We start from the raw sequence: 9,891 nt of genomic DNA, 5'->3' as shown, positions 1-9,891 counted from the left end.
TAAACTTATTCAAAATTAATCGAATAAAAACACAAATTATAAAAAAAATAAGACCCTGCTCTCTGTAGTTATAATAAATCCAAACCTATATAGTCTTTATATTATCATAATTCATAACTAATTATAAAATTATAAAATAAATTTCAGATTTTTGGCAACAGGAGATTCTTTTAAAACCATATCATTTAGTTATCGTTTAGGTCATTCAACAGTGTATGAAATAGTTACAAATACTTGTAAAGTATTAGTAGAAAAAATAATGCCAGAAGTAATGCCTCTACCTACCGAAAACAAATGGAGAGAGATCGCAGACGAGTTTTGGAGTTGTTGGAATTTTCCAAATTGTATTGGGTCATTAGATGGCAAACATGTTGTTATTCAGGCTCCACCTAGAAGCGGAACTCTATATTTTAATTATAAAAAAAACATTTTCCGTAGTACTTATGGCACTTGTAGATGCACATTATAATTTTATTGTGGTCGATGTTGGTGCATACGGCAGAAATAGTGACGGTGGGATTTATATGCACTCAAAATTAGGAAAAGGTTTAGAAAGAAAACAACTGAATGTGCCACCAAGCACTGCGCTTCCAGGTACAACAAATATTGCACCATTTGTAATATTAGGAGACGAGGCATTCCCTCTAAAAGAATATTTGATGAGACCTTACCCAGGAAAACAACTAGATGAGCATTCAAAGCGTATTTACAATTATCGTCATTGTAGAGGAAGAAGAGTTGTTGAAAATGCATTTGGAATTTTAACCCAAAAATTTAGAATATATAATCGGAGACTTCAAGCAAAACCAGAAAATGCAGATAATATAATTTTAGCTACTTGTGTTTTACACAACTTTATAAAAATAAATGATGGCAAAGTAACATATAATCGAGGTGAAATTACCAATCCTGAAGATTCGTCAACTTTTCAACATTTAACCATGCAAGGAGGAAATGCAAGTCAACAGGCATTCCAGGTTAGAGAAATATTTAAAGATTTTTTTAATTCTACTGTTGGAGAAGTTTCGTGGCAAAATAAAGTAGTATAAAAGTAAGATTCATAATATTATGTAATGCATCCATTTTTTTTTTCATTCATTAGTTATTATAGGTAATAATAAAATCATAGTACTTAAGTTAATAGTTTTTATTAAAAAAAATTGTTCTCGATAAAATGAGAACAATAAAAAAAAAAAAAATGTGAATAAAAAAAATTGTGAATTTATAATAAATATATAATGTGTTTAAATGTGTATATAGCAAGAGTATGTTGTAACTTATAAGTTATTAGTTGTTTGTTAAAAAAAACAAACAAAAATATTTGTTAATATAATTTTAAAATGTACGTCAAAGGTGTCGTAAGTATACACGTATGATTGTATGAATTAACAAAAAATAAATGCAAAGACTAAAAAATACAAAAGTACCAAAAAAGAATTAATAATTAGTGATAATGAATATTATTTTAGTTTTTCATGAACTATTAGTGCTGGTCTACTAATAAAAAAAAAAACAACAAAATACTATAAATTCATAATTTTAGTCCTAAAATTAAGGTACCTATCACATATTTTAAAGCTGTAATAGGTTTGTCTACTTACATAACAAAATCAAACAATTTTAAATAATATGCTTAAGTTAAATTATTTGACACATAATTTTTATAGGTAAATAAATGTGTACAATATAATTATACCTACAATAGTTAAAGGTAGAGCGCAGATTTATATGCAATTGTATATTTTTTTCTTTTTCATACTTTAAGATTTTTATTAATTTAAGCTACCTATTACTATCGTCTATTACTATTTAACTATGATAAAATTTAAATAAATATATTCATATTTAAATTAATTAATACCTTTTTTACAATATTTAAATATATAATTACCAATATTAATATTGTAAAAATTTGTCATATAAATAATTAAAATGTTCTTTCATATACTTATCGCATAATTTTTGCGTATTTGTTGCATATTTTTATGATTTTTACTGCATGTTATAAAATATATGGCATATATTGGTACTTTTTAGTGCATGAATATCCGCGCTTTAGTTATAGGTAACTTACACTTTATCTTTTTTAATAAATGAAAAGTTAAAAAAAAATGTATTCAAATAAAATAAATAATTACCTGGTTGATTCATTTCGTCACCTATAGCTTTCCAAAGTTTATCTTTATGAGCCGCATCGCTATATTTTGGATCACTCAAGTCATATAGACTGGAATGAGTCCGAATTATTTCAATAAGTTTTTCTGAATCCATATTAATTCAACACAAAAAATTAAAAGAAAACTCACAAATATTTTAATAAAAGCTGAAAAAATGATGTTACCGAAACAAAAGTTAAAGGTTTAATAATTTCTGAGGCTCGTTTAGCACTCATTTTCATCCGTAATTTAAACCAATAAGGACTTGTATAATCCTGTTTAAACAATAATAATTTGTGTTTATTTTTGTGTTTTTGTGTACACGATAGTAGACTAAGTTGAAATAATGCTATTTTCAACTTAATAAATATCTTTTAAATTAAATCTAGCTACTGCCTATAGAAGCTCAAAATTTAAAATTTCCAGTAATTTTCAAAAGCGCTAGGAAAAAAAAAGGAAAATCGAGAATTTTTACAAAACCAATTTTTAATACAATGTTCTCCATAAGCTGTTATTATTGGAAATTAAAAAAAAAAATATTAGTAAATGCACAATAATTTTTTTATGAGTGCCTTAAGTTAAAATTTCAACAATATTTGTCAAAATCACGAAAATTTGCAAATTATTTTGAGTTAGAAGTTCATAAAGAAATGTCTTTTCATTTCTAAAATTAAAAATTTAATACAAGATTTCTGATAAGTTTGTCAACATTTAACTAAAATAAATGTAGGTATACCAGAAAGTCAAATTAAATTTTTATGACCTTATAAAATTTAAAACCTTACGGCATCAGATATTCATGGATATTCGATTCCTCATAATATAATTTTCTTATTTTGTTGTAATTAAAAAACAAATAACCGTAGGAAATTTGCATTAAATGTTTATTTTATAATTGTCTATGTTCAATAAAATTTTCAAAATATTTTGACTCGTTTTAAGTTGTTCCCAGATATTTTAAATTTTAAATTTTTTTTAATTTTAATTTTCCATAAACGTCAATAAAATTGTTATTCGTTTATCAAAAAAACTTGAAAACTTAATATAAGGATCCTCACGCGTTATTACAATATAGTAGTTTGAAAATATTAAAAAATATAAATAAAACAAAGGCACGATTTTTTTTTCATAAGTATTTGAAGTTCAAATTTTGACATAATAAAATTTATAAAAATTGCAAATTTTGGCATGAGTTTCGACAAAACCCAGATATGGTACGGGCCCGGTACGGTTCATCGTTCACACTTGTCAGGATTTGTCCGATCCGGGGCAAACCCGTCCGGGAATCCGGAAGGAGAATTGTCCAGAACGATATTTTTTTTGCCCCGGACCCGGCACGGATGTCCGGTTCTCGCCCGGCCCGGATAAATGTGAATGTTTACATTTAAAATGCATGAGATAATATTTTTGTCCTACCCGGACGGATCCCGGCTTGTGCGCGGCCCGGACACGGCCCGGAGCAGTGGGAATGGACCTTTACACTTTTTTAATTTTAATAATACAATTACAACGGGTTTTAATACTTAAATCAAACTTAAATAAATTTATTAATTTTTAGACTATATACTCTATCTTTTGTGTAATTTTTAAATCAAACATTCTTTTTTTTTTTTTTTAAGTGCAATCTACATTTTATACCACTTGGGCACGATAAGTAGATGTGATACAGATTAATTATTTACAAATTTTAGAAAAAATACATTATATCCTTAATAACATTTATACACAATACGTGACATTTTTGAGGAAAACAGCCACCCATTAGAAACACTTTCAATTTTTTATTTTATTTTTTTTCTACATATTTTCATTTTCATTTTCATTTTTTTTTCTTTTTTTTTTTTTTAATTTAATTAATATTAGGTGCTAACAGGTCACGACATCATTTCCGTTTTAACCGTTTCAGGGGGTTACCGGGGATTGTAGGATTGGCAAGATAAATCTAACAATATTAGTTAGGTATTTAAATTATTAAATTACAATATTTTTAGTTCAATGTTTATCCAAAACATTAAAATGTCGATAGTTAATATGTACACTACATAATATGTTTGTATAATAGTATGCTCGTACAAATCCGTATAACATGAGTATTATATTGTATCTAAATAAAACAAAATACTATGGAATTAATCAACAGTGCAAAGTAAACATAATATTTAACATATATGAAAAATCAAATTATTATTGCGATCAAAGATTTATAGCACATAATATAATGACACATAAATATAATTTACGCATACGTGTAATAAATAATTAAAATCACATCAATACAAACATCGCAGAGATTGGATATGCGCATAATATATACGTCATACTCATAATAACTTTGAAAATTAACTCAATTTAATTTGTAAATTAAACTATAATATATGATAACTAAAATAACAGTAGACAATTAATATTCCACACGCACTCCTTGCAACGATGTAACACGGTAGCAATGACGGCGACTATGACGACTACGACGGCTATACGACGACAGCGATGTCGTGTATATAGAGAGGAATAAATTACCTACAAACTAACTTATACCCAGGTAATAGGTGTCAAATACTTAAATTAAAGATATGCGTACGCATTCAAAAGACGGGTGCATATTGACATACAAATTATAACTCGGTTTGATGTGCGTGCATCATAATGAGTCACTGCTGCAGATTTTGTAATTCAAACATTGTTTGATACATAATTTCAGACAAAATGCGGTGACAGAAATTCATCAAAATGGCCAGTATTTTTCAAAAAAATATGAAACAATAATTAAACTATACCACGTATTTGTATTTTAAGCATTCCTATGAACTTATTCTATTCCAATGGCCGTTGATCCCACAGATGTATTAATAAAAAAAAAAAGAACATTATTTGTTAAGTCGGCAGTGTAGAATATTTAAAAATATGTTCGCTATTGTAAATATACTCATTTTCCTGCTGTTTTTTGTTGGTTATATCCTGTTATTTAAAAAAATACTAATCATTTCTAAATTCCAATCCTTGAGTACAAATTAAATCAAATTTTTTACCAGAAATCACAATCAAATTTGAAAATTTCAACCAACTAAATGATTATATAAAACCAGTAGATTACTCGCTTTGCTCGGTACCAAAAATATATAGGTATTATAAAAAATAGATACCTTTATTATATTATATATCAATCTATCAAAATGTAGGTTAATATAAAATATAAATTTTACCTGTCACGTTTATTATTCAAACGAGCCGAATAATATTCAAATTTGTTAATACATTATAAATCTATTCAAACATATCTGCTTAATTTTAAAATTATAACCAAACAAAACAATAAAAATAAATTTGGATTTGGGATTTAATATAAATATATGTCCTTTATTACTATAATTGTGATATTTTTATATATATTTCAGGACGTGATAATTTATGATGCGTGGTTTATTAATGAATCGATTCAATTTTTGAGCTTGCTGCCAAAGGACGGACAGATTTATGCTACCAGTTATTGTAGTATGAAATAACGTTAAATTAAATCGTTTTATTTCAAACCGTACACTTTGAATTGGTATAGAAAAAACTTTTCATTGTCTGATATTCATCTTGACTATTGAAATTCAATTAATAAACATTCAAATATTATAATGCCATTTTATTTATTTACCGTTAATATATAAATTGCCATAATAAATTATAAGAATAAAGTTTTAAAAAATGTGTTGATGACTATAGTGACTACAGAGGGCATGGTTTTCGGAATTTGACTATAACTATATGTTGACTTATTTCACCTTGGCAGATAGATTTACAATGTAATCTAATTATAAATTTGAAAGCATCCATAAATTACTAAATTTAAAAAATAAATCTATACTCCGCGGAGGTTATGGAAATAACACTGTAATTATAGATTTCTTCAATATAAATATAAAAGCTACTGTTTAAGTTTAAAAAAAATACCTTTTAAAATAAAATTACTGACTTATGTACAATGTACATCCAATTTTAAATCAAATAACATCAGACAAATTATATCATTGTAAAATTAATACATCCTATGTTTTATGCCAACGTTTCGTCAAGAAACTAAAATAATGTAATACTATAAACAATTCGTGAATATTATAAATGGTAAAGATATGCTAGGCAGAGTAAAGACTAACGAAAAAATACAAAAACAGTCGGGTAAGTTAAAAACATTTCTCGATTGATTTTTTTTAGATAGAGGCGTCAGAAAATGGTTGAACATCATTAATTTACACACCCAGAAGTCAGAAGAGATAAGACCACAAGTCATGATGAAAAATTAACTACTTTTAGATTACCAGGAATGATAATATATTTTGATAAACTCACAATATGTAATTGGACCCATCAAAAAAGTTGAAGGGGTTGAAAATTAAAGATACCTAGTTGCTTAAAAAGATGGCGAATAATCGTTTGTTGGATGAAAAAATAAACAAGCTGTAAACCAATCAACGGGCAACGAGATTAAAATATAATAATTTATAATTAATAAAAAAAACTGTCTATAGGAAGTAACCGCACCTGCTGTACAATATATAGGTGTCGATATGTACCTGCAGGTCATTGGAGTATAGCTGGTCACCGTAATGGATTTGTGAAATTTCAATTAAAAGATAAATTGTTGTGTGCGGTGTAAAAAGATTAAACTCGGTGTTTAAAGTTTATAAATTTACCGTATTATAATATCTTGTCATCTTTATTGCAGACATCAATCGTCGCCGTCCATAAGAGACGATTAACTACGGTTCTATAATAATTGCAATGAATAAAAAAAAAAAAAAAAAAAAAAATGAATGATATAACCCAACGATGAACGGTTGAATTGTTAAACAGAAGTTTAAAATCTATAACATGTACTTGTATAATATTACGTCTCGTCGGGGTTATTATTTTCATAGGATATCGCAACACTTCCAGTTCAAAGTGCGATAAACACGGATGAAGAAAGTCGTACTTTCAGCGGTGATGTGTGTAGGTACGTATATAATAATATATTGCACGCGTCTGCGTTCTTTTTAAATGACACAACTATATTTCACCGGAAGATTTGATGTTTGAGGTTTGTTTTCCTGTATTCATTTGGGGCTTAAATTTACTTTTTGGACTTGATATAAATATTTATTGCTTCGAACAATCTACTGCACAGTGCACGGGTAACACACAAACGCATATTTTAGTCCCGAGCGCCCGCTGTAATAAAATATACGCGAATCCGAGACCCGAATAACTCAAACGGCATCGTCGTTTCACTGGTGTTCAGGTCGTACAACAATGATATATTTACGTCAACCTATTTAAATAGCGTTTAACGTACGCGTGGAAGTTCTTTTATGTCCCGGAAACTTAGACGGATATCAATATTTTATTAACGGCTGGTTAATAATTATAGGTAGGTATATTTGAATCCGGACGCTCTCCTCCGCCACAAACACCTCAAAGTCTGACGTTTACATTGGTCTGCGGGATGGGACGAATTGCACGAATTAAATGATCATTCAATTGATTACATTGGATGATTAAATAAACGCCGTACATACGATTTTATTGTTAATCATATTGAATCCAAATTTAACCCGTTAATTACGTTTATCAACTCGGTGACATCTATACTAAAAATATTTTGGAATTTATGTGATAATGTTTTTGTACCTGCATTATATTTTAATTTAAACATTTTTCATAGACTATTACTCCTTGTCGTCTTATCGACGATTTTTCGTTGTGTTTATAATATGTTATTGTACTTTACTGTGTAGTGTGTACATAATATCGCGGATACATAAATCATACTTATGCTTCGTTCACCGAGAAAATGTGATAACTCGATCCACACATACGACTGTATATAGATATTTATGTACATCAGTTGATTCTGATTAGTGGAGATTTGGGTGTTTGCGATATGATACATTTTGCTTTAATTTTGTTTTATTATTATCGATAGAGAACACTTCAGTGATGTGTTTATTTTGCCTATACTCTACGCCAGACAATACTTAATAATATTTGTGTAAAGAATATATTAAAACAAATTTATAATAGTTACGCCTCGTTTTTATCAATATTTTCAATGATTTATAGCGTTGTCGTGATTTTAGCGTAGGTGGTAGATGTTAAATATTTTACAATTATCTATACATTTTATTTTAATAATAAACTTCCTTATCAAATGGTTGCATCACTAGTCACTGTTAGATTAATTAAGAAGTCTAAAATAAAAATACAAAGTCCTCTAAAGACTAAAATCGTACTCTTTTCTGTGCATTTCTGAAGCGGATAATAATTAATAAAGTATATTTTCACGTATATAACTGAAATCCAATCATTTTATGATTTAGTGTTATTAATGTAATTAATGTATATTCCAATTATTTATGTATGTTATAAACTTTAAATGTTGAACTATAATTACTATTTGTTAAAAACTAATAAAAATGAAACTCGAACTCTGAACGAAAACAATTTTTATACGTATAAAATGCTTTTTTTAAAATTAATTCAAATAATAGTCATATATAGGTACATATTATATACCGCCCTATTAAATAAAATCACTAGAATAATACTTTTACCCTATTATTTTGCAAAGAATTTTCAAATCGTTATATTTTATTTAAAAAAATTTAACGATAGGTTAATATAATTTTCCCAAAATTATTCCATATATTATATTAATTTAATTAGTATACTAGATGCAAAAATATCGCATATATTATGTTGTTAATAATTATTGAAATTATATTATTTGTTCTAACTTTGCTGTCAATATACCGACTTATCATAAAACAGGGATAAATTAATAATCGTATTATAATTTGATAATATTTTTTAATTTTATTTTAAAATTTTATTGTTTTGAACATAGATTATGATAATTTAAACCTTTATGATATATGTTTTTTAAATTACAAAAAAACTATAATCGTTCAAGAAATTGTTGTTTTAAACATTATGAATAGGTATTCAGTTTCGTCAACCTTTTTATAAATTTTAAAATCTAATTATTATAAATGTATTAAAAAATTTCAATCAAAAAAATTAATGAAAGTTTTTAATAGGTGCTTTATATCTTATACTTCATCAAAATTTCAATTGATACTGTTAATTTTTACTCTAAATGACTAAACAAACATCTTATTTTCAATTATCCTTTAATTTAATTTTTAATTATTGTTAAAAAGAAAATCAATTATTAAATTTTATATTTCAAAATATTTATAGTCATTCTCTCTAATAATAGCTATTAAGTTTCCCAATTAAAATCCAAAATAATTTTTAGAAACTTCTTGTTCAATAATGAAATTCCAGATTAATAATAATAATTAATCTAGGAAAATCAAACTAATAATAATTTATAATATAATAGTAATTAAACGCAATTACTATACTTGGAATTTAGATACTAATATTTATTTATACATTTTTTCGCGTTTAGTCGTTGCGCCGTTGGGAATACTTTATCCTAAATTTCACCCTGCTCATAAAATTACATAATACACATCAATTTTATAATTAGAATAGAATAATTTATGATTTTATTATTTAACAATCTATTTATATATATATATATAAATAAATAATTTTAGGAAAATAATTACAACATTAAATAGGTATACCCGCAGTAATGACATATATTATTTATTTTATTTATTAACTTCCCGAACGTGATTGAGGATTTTTCTCGGATTGGCGATTGCAGACTACAGAATTCATGTCCAACCTGTAGCCA

General features: G+C 26.6%; 1 pseudogene; it reads left to right on the top strand.

Moving 5' to 3' along the window:
• Positions 1-1,049, top strand: part of LOC112593260 — a 2,417-nt pseudogene extending 1,368 nt beyond the window's left edge.
• The last annotated feature ends 8,842 nt before the right edge of the window (positions 1,050-9,891 follow it).

This window comes from Melanaphis sacchari, unplaced genomic scaffold (assembly GCF_002803265.2).
Source record: "Melanaphis sacchari strain LSU unplaced genomic scaffold, SCAv2.0 Contig1_pilon_pilon, whole genome shotgun sequence".
In the NCBI taxonomy this organism is placed as follows: Eukaryota; Metazoa; Arthropoda; class Insecta; order Hemiptera; family Aphididae; genus Melanaphis; species Melanaphis sacchari.
Note: the sequence above shows the minus strand (reverse complement) of the source record. Positions and strands in the feature narration are given on the sequence as shown.